Here is a 16,268-nt window from a genome sequence, read left to right as displayed (position 1 = left end):
TGCTGGAAAGTGAGAAGGTCCAGATTTTTTACAGCTTCTAAGCCTCCCAGACAAGTATAATTATCAGCACTCCAAAGAGCTAGAAATATAAGCCAAATGCAAACAAATTAGGGACTGAGAGCAGAAAAGCTACAGCTGTTGGGTCAAGCTGGGTGCAAAATAGTTTAGGATTTTTAGAAATTGAAGAATAATGTCACCAGAGTGAATTTTCCATGATAAAATGAACTTGCTTTTTAGTACTTTTTCTTTCCAGTACTGGAGAAAATCAGCTCAAGAGGAGAATAGTTTTTAAATAAATATAAATGTTGCGAAAATGGATGGGCGGAAATGGCAACACTTCTGATGAAGTAAATTATATGATAATTTGGTAACTGCAAATTGTCTTGGGGAGAGATAGGCATAACTGATAATAATTACTAATAATTATTTTAAAATTTATGTTCTAACTCCAGAACTAGGAAACCTACTTAATCAGAATTAGAAAGTCTACTTAATGTTTTCTCTCTACGATAGTATTTATTGCTTCTATTCTGAATGCATATTTTCTTTCATGCTTATTTATTTTTATTTTTTTGTGAATCTTTCCCAGCTAATCTTGTTCTTTTCTTGCAACATTGCTTATATGCAGGGACATGCAAAAGAAGGACTTCAGTCAAATTTCCATTTGCATATTGCAACATCCTTTATTCTCTGGTTTGGAGACATATTTTGTTCTCATGATGTCTTCTGCAGTTTAATTTCTATAGTGATGGGTTTGTTGGAGTCCTGTAGAGCTAGTCAGGCAATGAATAAAGCAGAGGGGAAATACTCCAGGGAGTGGGGAGGATTATGGTTAACTGAAAACCGTATGCCCATGTAAAGGAAGCTTCCAGTAGTCATCTTCAGCTGAGTTTTTGTTGTAGTTAGGTGGAAATGTAAACCTGGGGATTCAGAAATCTGGATTATTATGAGACATTTCACTGTATGATTTTTAAACATTCACAAACACAAAATTATTTTTTTCTATTTTTTAAAGAATCCTGTTATTTTTAAAAGTGTTGCCAATACAAAACTGCAAACTAAGCCCTCTTAAGGCCACACTTAGCTTAATGGCCACCAATTTACAGGCATTGCTCTAAGATTAAACAATGCTTGCTAGAATTTACTCTAACAAAACAGTTAAAAATCTGTGCTTTTCCTAAGGAGATGGGCAATTTTTTTCTCCTGTGATCTCTGCTTCTTCTTTGTACATTCTTTACAGGAATTATCTTCAATATCTCATTCACTCTGACCCTTTCAACTGGGATTCAATTAGTAGCCTAATCCCATCAGTTATCCTTCTAAATATCTCTTCCATCTCCAATGTCCTCTTCACCTCCCCTGCCATTGTTTTCAGTCAAGGTCTCATCATTCTTTTACTGGAATCTCATCTATTGATCTTTTTCTTATAATAGGTTACTCTCCTCTATTTCCCGTCTTAGGTAGAATGAACTATTATGTCTTTATTTTCTCAGCACCTTCTTCTTCATTCTATAAGTATGTCTATTTACCCTGTATTCCATATTATTGTTTCCATAGCAGCAGGTCTGAATCTCATTCTACAAACTCAGTACAAGAAACTGATGTCAATCTATTTCCCACATTTTCGACTTGACCCCTCCCTCTGTGGGAATATACATCTGAACCCCTCTGGTGGGGAATTCAACCTTCATTATTCTTGAAGACTTTTTTGTCACAGGATTGTTGCCAAGTTTCTGGAGGACTGTAATGTGGTGCTAAGGTACGGTAAGACCTGTTAGTCATCTGTCATTTTAGTTTCTTGGTAAAATCCTTTTTCAGTGTCCATATGGTCTATTGGTGTGACCACTCTGCTGCTTCTGTGCTGGGATTATACACAGAATAGGATTCCCTCTGGGTTTCCCAGAATTGGTCAATTTCTCTAGACCAGTATTTCTCAACCTTTTGTCCCTCTATACAGCTATGTTGTCTACCTTTTAATATGTTATTGTGGCCCTTCAAGAGATTATGGACTATTGTAATACCTAAGATTTTTTTCACCACTCATGAACCAATTTTTGTCCCCTGGAGTGATATCACCCCTGTTGACAGTGCACGCCCAGACACAGAAGGCTGTACTTGATTTGCTGCCAGGGAAGAGGGCCCAGGTTGCTCGGGTCCTAGAACAAGACATATTGTTCCAGTCCATCCCTAGCCTGGGAGATCTGTTTCTGGTTGTTGTAAGCACTTTTCTTGAATCTTCAAGCCATTTTGCACAAAAATTCTGTTTATCTGTTTTTTAAAGCAAGAGAGGGTCAAATGGTAAAAGTGTTGTGGCTTTTTCATTCCTGTAGTTCAACGAGCAGCAACAACTTCTCTCCCATTGTTCAGCAAGCAGGAGGGAGTTGCACCCAGTTGCTTCTTCACTCCCATTGTTTGGCAAGTGGGAGGAAGTGTCACAGCTCTTTTACTTCTGCCACCCACAGCTTGGTGAGTAGGGGCATTACAGCTCTTTTGCTCCCACAGTTCAGCAAATTCTGAGTTCCTGTCCCATGACCAAGAGGAATGAGGTACGTGGACACCAGAGAATGAGTAAGGCAGAGTAGAATTTTATTCATCAGCGAGAGGGGATCTGAAAGCAGGTTGCCATCTGTGAGGCTGAGTACGGGGTTTTTATGGGCTTATAATGGGGGAATGCATGCTGATTGGTCCATGGGTGGTCTTGGAAAAAGCATCATTTAATTGGTTAAAAGACAATTCAGAAAGAAGCAATCGAGAAAGAGTGGGTAAGACAAGGATGGAAGTTCTCACTCTGGTCGTGGACTTTAACTGGAACTGGTAGCTTGGCTTTCAGCCTTTAGACTGTCATTAGCTTGAAGGTGGGGTTTCACTAGGGACCCATCTCTGTCTGCCTAGGAATTTGTCTGTCTCCTGTCACTATCAAAATCTCCAAGCAGATGAGAACAGTTTTTTCTTTTTATTATCTTATGTAGTAAAAAAAAAAAGAATCAAGTGACTCTACACATTAAAATTGTTTGAAAACTGCCCATGTAGACTGTCAGCCAAATACACATCTGTCTCCCTCTACTAGGCTATGAGCTTTGATAGGGTAGAAACCATGGTTTTCACATATTAGTAATTCTAATGCTCTATAAAATTACTGTGCATAATGTTCTTGAATAAATAAATGATCTAGGCCAAGGATTGTCATATTAGTCCACTCTGGCTGTGTGACAAAATACCATAGACTGAGTGACTTAAACAACAGAAGTATAATTTGTCAGTTCCGGAGGCTGAAAGTTCAAGATCAAGTCACCTGCAGAATCAGTTTTTGACAAGCCCTTTCATTTGGGTTGTAGATAGCTGTTTTCTGGCTGTGTCCTCATATGATTTTTCCTCTGTATGTACACAAAGAGAAAAAGGAAGAGAAAGAGAGCAAGGAGGAAGGAGAGAGAGCACTAGCTCCCTTGTGTCTCTTCCTCTTCTTCAAGGACACCAGTCCTATTGAATTAGGGATCCATTGTTTTGACCCTCTGTTACCTAAATTTTCTCCTTATATGCCATATGGCCAAATACTGTCATACTGGAGCTTCAACATATGAATTGGGGCAGGCAGAAGGTGAGTAGGAACATCACAATGCAATGGGCAACTTTTTAAATTAAATGTTTAATTAAAATTTAATGGGAGACTTTCTACATTTAAAAAATTGGACAGCTTTTTAAATAAAGGGACAGATATAAAATATTTTATATTCTGCAAACTATACGGTCTCTGTTACAACTACTTAACTCTGCCATTGTAGCATAAATAAGTGTGCTGTATTCCAATAAAACTTTATTCATAAAATGAGGCAGTGAGCTAGATTTCCCCTACAGACTATGGCTTTGCTGACACAGATATAAAATTGTTAAACTTTCTTACCCACCTACACATCTATCCGTTTTTATAAGTAAATCTCCTTCTGCAATGTTCTGATGATTTTCTGTTACCTCTAGAATATGGCATAAACTCCTAGGCACAGAAGGCTTTTTATATTGAGTCAGGAAACTTCTTTCCTACTCTGCAAACAATGTTCACTTAAAAAAAAAAAAAAAGCATCTTCATAATCCATGCCTTTCTCCAGAGTATTTATTTTCTGTCTGGAATCTCTCTCTCATTCCCATCACTGCTCCTGCCTATCTACCTGGAAAGCAACCACGTAGACTCTGCCATCTTTTTTTTTTTTTTTTTGAAACAGGGTCTCTGTCACTCAGGCTAGAGTGCAATGGTGCTATCTTGGCTCACTGCAACCTCCTCCTCCAGGCTGAAGTGATCCTCTGACCTCAGCCTCCCAAGTAGCTAGGTTCACATGCACACACTACCACGATGGGCTAATTTTTTAATTGTATTTTTTGTAGAGATGTGGTTTTGCCATGTTGCCCAGGCTGGTCTCAAACTCCTGAACTCAGGTGATCTGCCACCTCAGCCTCCCAAAGTGCCTGGATCACAGGTGTAAGCCACCACTCCTGGCCAACTCTGCCATATTTGAAGCAGCTCAAACTCCAGAGTTTTGTTGTTCCTCCTCTTTCTCCTCCTTCTCCTTCTCCTCCTCTTCCTCCTCCTCCTCCTTCTCCTTCTTCTTACTCTTCTTCTTTTTTTTCCCCCCCGATAACATAGAACCTTCATTTGATCATTATCCACTCACCTTCCCTTATGCTTTGTGAAACTTTTGGGCATTTCTGTATTACCAGCTAGTACTAGCATTTTGAGAACATCCTAGAAATACTGTGTATGTTTTTGCAGTTGGAATGTGTTCTCTGACTAGAATTCTATGCTCTAGACCAGTGGTTTTCAACCAGGGTTAATTTTGCTCCCCTCTGCACAGGAAATTAGGCAATGTCCTAAAATATTATTGGTTGTCATAACAGGATGGAGAATAGATGTGTTGCTACTGACATCAAGTAGATAGTGCTTAGAGATGCTCCTAAACATTTTACAATGCACTGGACCACCGTCCACAACAAAGAATCATCAGCCCAAAATGTTAGTAGTGCCAAAGTTGAGAAGCCATGATTTAGGCTGCTCAAAGATGTTTCTTTCCATAAAATTAGCTGGTACTATAACCACTCTCTTCGATGATTTCTCATTGTATTAGCGTGGGTTTATATGGTTTTCACACTGCTTAACTCTGTATCTACCCATTTATTTTCATACTAACCAGTTCTGATGACACATTTATCTTAAAAGGATCAGAGTAATAAGAAATTCTAATGGAGGTCATGAAATAGTTGTAGAGGAGACAGAGGAATATTTGACAAGGAGCATATTGACAAGAAGAGAGATATTTGACAATATGTCCTACTCACAACTAGTAAATTCATTCAAGTTTCTATTATCATGCTGGGGCACAGCAGGTCTGCTTCTGCACAGACTTGGAGTTTTGGGATGAACATACCAATTTAGAATTATTTCAGGGTAAATTATGTTATGATTTGAATGTCTCCTCCAAAATTCATGTTGAAACCTAATCCCCATTGTAAAGACAGAAAGAAGGTGAGAAATCTGACTATGGTATTTGAGAGGTGGCACCTTTTGGAGATGATTAGGATTAAAAGCAGTCATGGGAGTGAGAGGCAATAGTGGCTTTCTAAGAGGAGACAGTTCTGAGTAGCAGGCTTGGACCTCTTGACCTGTGACATCTTCCACCATGTTATAACACAGCACAAGGCCCTCACCAGAAGCCAACCAGATGCAGCCACCTGATCTGGCACTGCCCAGACTCCAGCACCAAGAGCCAAATAAGTACCTTTCTTTATAAATTGCCCAGTCTTGGCCGGGTGTGGTGGCTCACGCCTGTAATTCCAGCACTTTGGGAGGCTGAGGTGGGCAGATCACCTGAGGTCAGGAGTTTGAGACCAGCCTGGCCAACATGGTGAAACCCTGTCTCTACTAAAAATACAAAAAAATTAGCTAGGGATGGTGGTGCATGCCTGTAATCCCAGCTACTCAGGAGGCTGAGGCAGGAGAATCGCCTGAACCTGGGAGGTGGAGGCTTCAGTGAGCCAAGATTATGCCACTGCACTCCTGCCTGGGCAACAGAGCGAGCCTCCAGCTCAAAGAGTAAAAATAAAAGTAAAAATAAGAAAACAAAGAAATTGTCCAGTCTCAGGTATTCTGTTATAGTAATGGAAAATGAACTAAGATAAATTAAGAGTTAATGCTTCCCTTCTATGTCTTGGAGTTTAGAGTAATAGAATAAAATTAAGAAATTATCTGTGGAACATAGAAAAAAATGTTTAAAAATAGAACAATATAAATAACTAATGTAAAAAAGTAAAATGGGAATAAACCAATACTTTTTTTGAAAGAAACAAAGAAAGAATTGGTAAATTCAGACAGGAAAAAAGGAAGGAAGGAAGGAAAGAAGAAAAAAGGGGAGAAAGGAAGGAAGGAAGAAAACAACTGGTGAATTGGGACAGAAACCATGAGGTCTGGAGTCAAGCAGAGGCAAGAGTAGATTTAAGTTCTAAATTAATTAATTAATTAATCTATTTATTTATTTGAGATGGAGTCTCGCTCTGTCGCCCAGGCTACAGTGGCGCGATCTCGGCTCACTGCAAACTACGCCTCCCAGGTTCACACCATTTTCCTGCCTCAGCCTCCGAGTAGTTGGGACTACAGGCACATGCCACCATGCCTGGCTAATTTTTTGTATTTTTAGTAGAGACAGGATTTCACCATGTGTTAGCCAGGTTGGTCTCGATCACCTGCCCTCGTGATCTGCCCGCCTCGGCCTCCCAAAGTGCTGGGATTACAGGCATGAGCCACTGCACCTGGCCTTAAGTTCTCAATTTAATGAGTGGTATCACCTTGGACCTTAGACATGTTTCTTATTTTTTTCTCATTCTTTACCTCAAAAAAAGATAGTATTGTTATGGAAATTAGATAAATATATACAAAAAAAAATCAATCATTGTGTGTGGAACATAGAAAATGTTAAATACATGTGTAAAAAATAATGTTTGACAATCTTTAGAGCATAACTTCCTTGAAATAATAGAATGTTTCTAAGGTAAGGTTTTTTAGAACAAGGCAGACCAGAGATACATTTTCTATGAATATATTTGTGCTGGTAGCAGTGAAGTTAATAAAAATCTCTTTTTTCCCCTTTCCCTAAAATAAATCAAGGATTTTAAGTGAACCCCCAGTTCAATTTCTTCCACTGACAGTTCCACTTTTTAAAGGAAAATACATTAAAGACAGATGCTGTTACTTTCTGTTACCCCATTAGTCCAGGCCAGTATCCCCTGTCACCTAGACAACGTAGGCTCCTGAGGTATGCATTTTTTTTTTTTTTTGTGAGATGGAGTCTTGCTCTGTGTCCCCCAGGCTGGAGTGCAGTGGTGCACTGAGGTGTGCTTTTTATTACTTCCCTGCTTCTCCTTTTACTCTCTTTCAGCTTAAAAAAAATCCTGTTTCAAAAGGCATAAATCTATTAATTTGCCATCTGTTTAAGAGTCTTCAATAGCTTTTGTAATCCAAATAAAATGAAAATTCTTGTCATGGTTCCCAAGGACTTGCTTGGTTTCAGTCCTGACTTCCTATTCACCATCCACTCATGTCCCCACCTCTGCTGCTTTCTCAGCTCCAGCGACAACAGCTTCTTCAAGTTCTTCTTGATGTTGTTCAAGTGCATCAAGACATGCTCTCCCCCACAGCCTTTGCAGAGATTCTTTTCTCTGCTCTTCGTAAAATTGACTTCTTATCCTTCATGACTCAACTTAGAAGTCACTTAGTTGAAGACTTTTACACTACTCTTCTAAAGTAGATTCTATAATGCTGATCTCAAAATCGGCACTATTTTATCCCCCTTTTTACTTAGCATAGAGTGAACTCGTATGTATGTTAAATTGCTTACCTACATATATTTTTCATTCCCCACTAAGCTATAAACTCCATGAAGGCAGAGAACATGTGTGTGTAGTTTACAACCATACACCTACAATCTATCAGCGTGTCTGAGAAAAAAATACTGATTACATCAATACTGATTGGTTGAATGTATAAATGAGTAAATGAGCAATTAGAAATAACTCAGGATATAGTATTTTCAAAATTTATCAAATGTTTCTTGGACTTGGGGTAGGCAGAAAGGGAGAGTTGTAAAACAGATGTTTTACAATGTCCAGTTTCATTTCAAGTGTTGGTTTTGAAATTCTTAATAAAAATGCATGAGTAGCAACATAAAAAGATGATTCAGTATTTCATTCCTCCAGGGCTTCTTTGTACTTATAGATAACTATATGCCTTGTAACCAGTAAATTCTGGCTGAGTTATAGGTTGTTTTAAAGAAAGTATTCTAGAAATACAAGATGGTTTTTGTTTACTTCTTACTCTTAGCTTTCTATCCTGTGTGTATATAGAATACTTGTGTATTGTTCCATATAATTCAGGTGAGATAGTTATTAATTTTCTTAATCTGAAATTTGAATTGTGTCACAGTAACATTTTGATATCAAAATAATTCTGAAAATCCTAACTTTATATAGCTTAAAAGTACTTTGTCATTGTTGTTGCATCTATTATTTAAAACAAAACTCTGTGGAACAAATGTTATTAACATACATACAAAATGAGGCTCAAAAATGTTTAAAAAACTTGTTAAGTCACGCAGTTATTGAGAGACAGGGACAGTAATAAAACTCCAATCAGACTATAAACTTCATGTTTATTCTTCCACATGACAGCTATCTTTCCCTACAAATGCATATCTTTCTTTATAAATACATATCACCTATGATCAGGAAGGAGAATTTTACCATGACTTTGAAATTAATAATTTGTTTTTCCTATGCTGTGCTACTTTTTGTAAAACCAGTCAAATGTCTTAACAGATATTTTATAGAACTATCAATTGATTGATAGCCACTATGTACGTATTTTTGAAAACAATACTACAGCTTCTCAGCTACTTTAGATCATATGGAAGACAGAAAAAAGTATTAGACATAGATGCTGCATTTGATGAGATTAAGTTGTATTAATTTTGATTCTCCAAGTGTTTGTTGTTTCATGCTACATGAAAAAAGCACTGTGGCCCAGCCAAGAGAAACACAAAGCATGCCAATGTGCTTGCACTTGAGCTGGTGAAACAAATTTTAAGTACATGACATTTCCAAATAAGAGCACAGAGCAGTGTGTGAATACTTGAAAAAAAATCCTGCTGGAAATAGGGTATTGCTGTGGAAATTCAGGAGAGGAATAGATTAGTATTAATGGCAGTGGATGATGTGTAATTGGAGTTATACTTTAAAAGTCACAAGGTAGAAGAAGTCTAGGTAGATAATGGAATGAGTTGGCAGTCTATGGTAGGAACATCTCACTAATATCTCTTCTTAGGGACTTCAGAGAATTTATTTTAGAATATCTCTTAAGTATGAAAGAATCATAATCAAATCAATTACAAAGCACTATGAGATAATATATACTATTAAATTGTATCGATGCTTCAGGAAATAAAGTTGTAAAACCTGGGTTCCTTTAGAATTAGGCACTAATGTTAAATATTGTGCTATTCATATATCTTTAATGAGTATGCTTTCCTACACAATATTGCATCTCTTTAGGTCAGCTTTTGGTCCAGTGACTCACAGAAACTCCAAGACAGATTAAACTAGCAAGCGTTGAATATCTGAATTTCCAAAATTGTGAGGCTACAAAAAGAAGCATAAGTACTCATAAGACAAACTTATTCACTAATTAGTTACCTATTTATAAAATTAGCCCCCAAATGGTCTTAATATATTTGTAGAGCTATACCTTGATAATTGCAAGTGATTTTACGCTGCTGAAAATGCAGTGGAAAATCATGCAAATACGTTGCTAAGTGAAATATGCCAATTTGGAAAGAAATATAAAATTTCAGGAAATCAACGAAAATGTTGAATATTTCAGATTGCACATGGACTTTTAGTATACGTATGTAAAGACATGTATAATTCTCTGTGTTTATATATAAAAAGGGTATATATATACAAACTATAATTTATACATAAAAAGTTGGTTTGGGCATATTTCATTTTAATATTCACAGTTTTACAAATGACTTAACAGTTCATGAAATTTTATAATATGCAACGAGGATATTCTACCATAGAAGCATATATTGTTTTATTGATTAAATAAAATTAAAAGTTGATTTATTGGTTACAGATATAGTATATGTAACCTATCTAAGAAGGAATTGGAAGAATTTGAATAGTACACACTTAACCTATTTTCCAATATTTACATTATAATTATTTATTTGATAATTGCCTTTGGGAGGAAGAAAAAACATAAGGATGCATTCCTTTTAAATGTCAAGAGGCTCACCTATATATTTATGAAAAAATAATTTGCTAACCTTTTCGGTCCTATTTTGTGACAGGGTTAAATCATACCCTAGTGGTCTTAAAAAATACTTTTTATCATCAACTAACACTAATAAAATTATAGAGTGTGTGCCTCTGTGTGCATGTGTGTGTGTACACACGTACATGTGTGTAAACTTATTTTTATCTCCTGTGAAATCTGAGTTATCTTTAAAGCTTCCAGAGTAGGGATTATATGGGATTGGTGTTCAGTAGAATATGCCAAATTAAACCGTTTTTTAATAATAAGCTCTTTTATTTCAATACACTGTTGTATTAAAGGTGTGCTAAACCTTTAATACACCTTTATATTAAGTGTAAGAGTACTTAAGAGCACTCAAGTGTAAGTGCTCTTTGGGGAGCACTCCTCAAGGCATTAGCAGCCCCAACATCAGCCAGACACCTTTGTGTATTAAAATAAACATATTTCGCAAATACTCATATAATACTATTTTAGGTGCTATGTGCTTACAAATATTAATTCATTTAATTTTATAACAAGGCATAAGATACTTTCTATTCTCATCTTCATTTTACAGGCCATGAAACTGAAGCACAGAAAGATAAAGCAATTTATATGAGGTCATAAAGTTAGTAAAGGGCAAGTTCAAACCTAGGCATCTGGCTCCAGTGCCTGTTCCCTAAATCATCAACCAGTTATTTAATCTGGTAGTTTACTTTGAAAAGTAGTAAAATGAATTAAATTCCACTTTCTTCTCTTATTGCAGATTAAAGTTAGGACCAAATGCTGCTCAGAAATCGTTTTAATCTCAAAAGTAGTTGGCAAGTTTTCAGAGTTCATTTTCAAGGCCTCGTGTATGGTAAGTTTCCTTATAATGAGATCTTTAACATGTTTCACTTTACTTGGGTGATAGCTTCAGGGATATATTATGACCCTGTTTCTAAGACTGATCTTTCTATTTAGCTTCATAAATTGCTTGATGTCAGCAAGGACATAAATACAATCTTTAGGTTTTGTGGAAGATGGTATCTTGAATAAATTTCCAAAAGCCTTTTAGAAAATAATGAACAACAAAACTGACTTTCCTTGGTATTTATAGACAAGCACTGAACGCAATGTCATCTACAAACTCAAAGGTAAATAACCTCAAAGAGTCTTTCAGCACACTCCAGAAGTATAGTAAGAAAAGCAGCCATCTGGGAAGTTCTCAGTGATGAGGTTACCATAAGTATAATCCAAAGTTCAGCAACAACCCTCTAGTTTCTGTTCATGTTCTTTGCAATCCAGGGGCTCTTCTAAACTGTCATCACACTCCTCAAGCCATTAGCAACCTCAACATCAGCAAGTGATATGCCCTACTTCTCCCCAGATAAATTATATTGAGGATGGCCTTCTCTTCCCTGCTTCTGCCCCTGGACTTTGCATACAACCAACTCTGCCCATCAGGGAGGAGTAACTGTGGCTAAAACTTCACGTGCTAAAAATTCCTTCCCTATTTATCCTCATATGTCTTGCCCACCAAATTTTTGTCTTCCTGTTTCTCTTTAACCCTTTCCTTTTCAGTGATTTCTTTCCTTTGGAACATAAACATATTTCTTTACCTCAGAAGTCAAACCCCTGACTTGATCCTGTAGTCTCCTCTAACTATCTTTCTCTTTCTTTCCACTTATGCCTCTGGCAAGGTTGTCATAATTTTCTGTCTTGTTTTTCTCTTCCCATTGAATTTTGATTCTTCTGCTGTGTGGATTTGCTCCTTGAAATCTTCAGTGAAACAACTGAACATTCAGAGCTATTTCATTTTCAAAGATCCTCATGTGTGAGTATTCCTCTTTCTGAATATAATCCCCTTTCTATCTCTTTAATTTTGTTCTTCCATCAAAACTTCTCTTTCAACACAGGCTGAGATTAAGGTTTATTTCTTATGGCTTCTGGAAAGGCCTATTCATGTTAATATGTCCAAATCAAACCCACCACACAGATCTACTCTCAAACCTACATCTTTATTTCCTATCTCAGCTAATGAGATAACAATCTCTCCCTCTCCCAAAGTAGAGACCTTGGATCCATCTTTAATTATTTCCTACCTCTAATTATTAAATCCAATCATACACAAAAATATGATGTTCTGAATACTCTCTCTTTCATTTGTGCACTCCTTCTTTGTCATCATATCTCTCCTGGACTAAAATAATAGTTTCTTGCAGGGTGTTGAATAGTGTCCCCTAAAAAATCATGTCCACCTGGAACCTCAGAATGTGACCTTATTTGGAAATAGGGTGTGCAGATGAAATTAATTAGGGATCTCAAAATGAAGTCACTATATTATTATTGTACATTATTATGTACATTAAGTTCAAGGACTGATGTCCTTATAAAAAGACAGGGTACACACACAAGCCAACAGAGAGAAGAAGGTCATATGAAGACACGCAGAATTTGGAGTTACGCTGTCACAAGTCAAGGAGTGCTTAGAGCTACCAGGAGATGGAAGAGTCAAGGCAGGATTTTCCCTGGAAGATTTGGAAGGAATGTGTTTCTCCTGAAACCTTGATTCTAGCCTTCTGGAAGATTTGGAAGGAATGTGTTTCTCCTGAAACCTTGATTCTAGCCTTCACTAATGACAGAGAATAAATTTATGTTCTTTTAAGCCACTCAGTTTGTGGTACTTTGTCTTACAGAAACCCTGGGACACTAATAAATTTCCTAAGTGGTATACATAACATCTTCTAACATTATGATTCTATGGAATGCTTTGATAATCAGCTAAAAGTTATCGGATATCTCCCGGGAAAGATGCACAAACATACATATTCAACATTTTGTGTTCAATTTTTCAAGTTTCCAGGATTTCCAGGGCCTCTCTGCAGATCCTCTTCGTATCTACACAGCTGATTGTGAACTCTGTTCCTATACAATGTATCCAAAGTAAATTAACTACAATACAACAGTGATTATGCCATTCCAAATTATAAATAATAACATCCTTTCTGAACTACAAGGCCCTCTACAGTATGACTGCATTTGTACATACTGCAGCTCTCCTGCTGAACCATCCTTTGTTCTTATCATACCAAACAAATATGTTTCCAGGACACATCATGCCTCTGTGCCTTTGCACATGCTATGTGCTGCCTGGGACTCCCTAACTTCCATCTGCACATAACCTTCTAATGAATTTCCAGGCATTCTGGAAGTTTTACATCACTCATTTTATCTATGAATCAAATGATCTCACTGACAAAGTATTATGTTGCTTTTACAACATGATTCAAGTCCTTGACTGTGACATATTCCTGAAATACAAGGTGCTTTATTTTGAGTGTAAGAAATTTTTAATTATAATATTATATTGTAATATGTGGTTTAAATTTCTGTATGTACCCATCATATTTCCAATTTCTTACAGAAAATAATTATTATAATTGTATAATATATAATGTATAACACTAAATATACTATAGTATTAAAACTACAGGCTTTTATTTCAATTGGTGAAGATTAAAATCTTAGAATCATGATCTGTGGGCATTCTGACCTTAACTAAATGCATACACTTTATGTATCTAAGCTTTCTTCACTGTAAACTGGTAAAAATGCACTTAACTCAAAAAACTGTGAGGATCAAAGAAAAGTCTAAAACTTTAGTACAGCATCAGGTATGTAGTAAGAATTAACTTTACAGTAGTTACATTTAGCAAATCTTACTAGTTTATACATTTATAAGACTATAGCAACATGTCTTAGTTTATAAGTAATACCTCAAACCCTTTATTTTCCTGGTAATTTATCCACTGAAGAAGCTGAGCTTTGTTGATTGCATACTCATGGTTCAGTTCGATGTGGTCATTTTTCTTTTTACTTTCTGCTAAATGGCTGCTGGATTTAGAGATTTTCATCCCTTTGACATGATTATAGATGATTATAGATAATATTTGGAAAGATCTATAAAAAAACATATGCTATCTGGTTGTCTATCTTTTTGTGATTTTAGTAGCCATTAATGCTACTACTTGTACCTATTAATTCATTGGCGGTTGCAATATGAAAGTATTCTAATGCTATCACTTCTCTTTTTTATTTATTATCTGAGATGTTGTTATACAGAGACACATTCCAGCATCAATTATGTGGTAATCCAGTGGTTGATATGGGAAGGCAGTGTGAATGTTTATTTTTTTTAATGAATCTAAAGGGGACTGGTTTGTTTTAAAATAAAATTATGAACACATGGCTTTACACATGTTTGATGGGTTTAAGTCCTTTGCAATTGTTATCAACATTTAAGCTCAAATTATTCCATCCGCAGCCAATGGAAACCTCTTGAAGTTGGCACCTGAGTTCCTTTAGCATAACCCTATTAAATCTTTGAGAATTTTTTGTTATCTGGTATAAGATGTGGCTCATATTGAACATGTCCTGCTCCAGAACTGGAATTAGCCATTTTTTTTCAGGAAACACTTTTATTTTAGTGGGAATGTTACATAAGACCTTTGAACCAGATACAAGAGATATTTACTGTTAATGATTTGGTCATAGTTTCTAGGCCCTTTCAGTGGACTGAGCAAGGAAACAACTGCACCTATATGCAAAGATAACAAATCTTATGAGATCATATTGATTCCAATTCAAAATCGGGACTACAGAGCCTTTATTTTACCTCTTCTCAATGACATCTAAGCATCCTTCCTTTCATAGCGAGAATCCTGGTTCTCAAGGATACACATAACTGCTTGCTTGTTGTAAGCCTATATTACACATGGCAGTTGCAAAATAATCACATTGATGCTGTTATTAATATAATTATAAAAACACGAATAACTTTTGCATTTATTTTCCCTATTCTTCCGTCATTTAAAAACAATTATCCTATATTTATAAGAGTACATGACCAGGGCCTACTATGCTCACTCCTTCTTAAACTGCCATTTAGTTTTCATTTCAGATCTTTGCGCTCATTTATGTATTGATGTCTCTCTAGTTGTTTTGGTTATATAAAGTATATGTTCTTGTCAATCACTTAGGAAGTCCTCAAGGAACAACATTCTCTAATTCCTTCATGTTATTAATAACAACAGTTTTTCTGTGTTCTTAATACTTGAAAGTTGGTTTTTCTGAATATAAAATTATTTGCTCACACTTTCTTTCCTTAGTTTTCTTTAATAAATTTCTCATTTTATTCAGCATAAACCACTGTTGTTAAAATGTCTAATGATAGGGCTGGGCACGGTGGCTCAAGCCTGTAATCCCAGCACTTTGGGAGGCCGAGGGGGGCGGATCTCCTGAGGTCAGGAGTTTGAGATCAGCCTGGCCAACATGGTGAAACTCTGTCTCTACTAAAAATACAAAAATTAGGACGGCATGGTGGCACGTGCCTGTAATCCCAGCTACTGGGAAGGCTGAGGCAGGAGAATCACTTGAGCTGGGGAGACGGAGGTTGCAGTGAGCCGAGATAGCACCACTGCACTCCAGCCTGGGCCACAGAGCAAGACTGTCTCAAAAAAAGAATGCCTAATGATAAATTGTACATTTATATTTTTAAGGCCCAAAATATTTTTTCTTTTTTAGAAAGACAAACAATTTTATGAGACTATGTCTTGATGTTGGGGTCTAGTGTGCTTCCTCAACATGTAGATTAAAATCTTTCATTTCAGGGAAAGTTGATTGTTCTGTAATGTTTACATGGATTAATTAAATTTTGTGGTTAGCCTGTTCTCCCATTTTAGTTTTCTTCTTAGGGACCCCAACTATTCTTATGCTGGTTAGTTTTTATCATTATTTCTTAATAACTTTTGATATTTTGATCTGCTTTATTGAGTACATCTTAAGAGTACGCTGTAATTGTCTGTAAGGATCTTATTCTCTTTTTTCTTTCTGTAATTTTGTATAGGGTTTGACCTCAAACTTTTCTCTTGTTTATTTTTGTGTAAGATTTTCTTGG

This window comes from Pongo pygmaeus, chromosome 3 (assembly GCF_028885625.2).
Source record: "Pongo pygmaeus isolate AG05252 chromosome 3, NHGRI_mPonPyg2-v2.0_pri, whole genome shotgun sequence".
In the NCBI taxonomy this organism is placed as follows: Eukaryota; Metazoa; Chordata; class Mammalia; order Primates; family Hominidae; genus Pongo; species Pongo pygmaeus.
The sequence above is the reverse complement of the archived record's forward strand: the minus strand, read 5'-3'. Positions refer to the sequence as shown.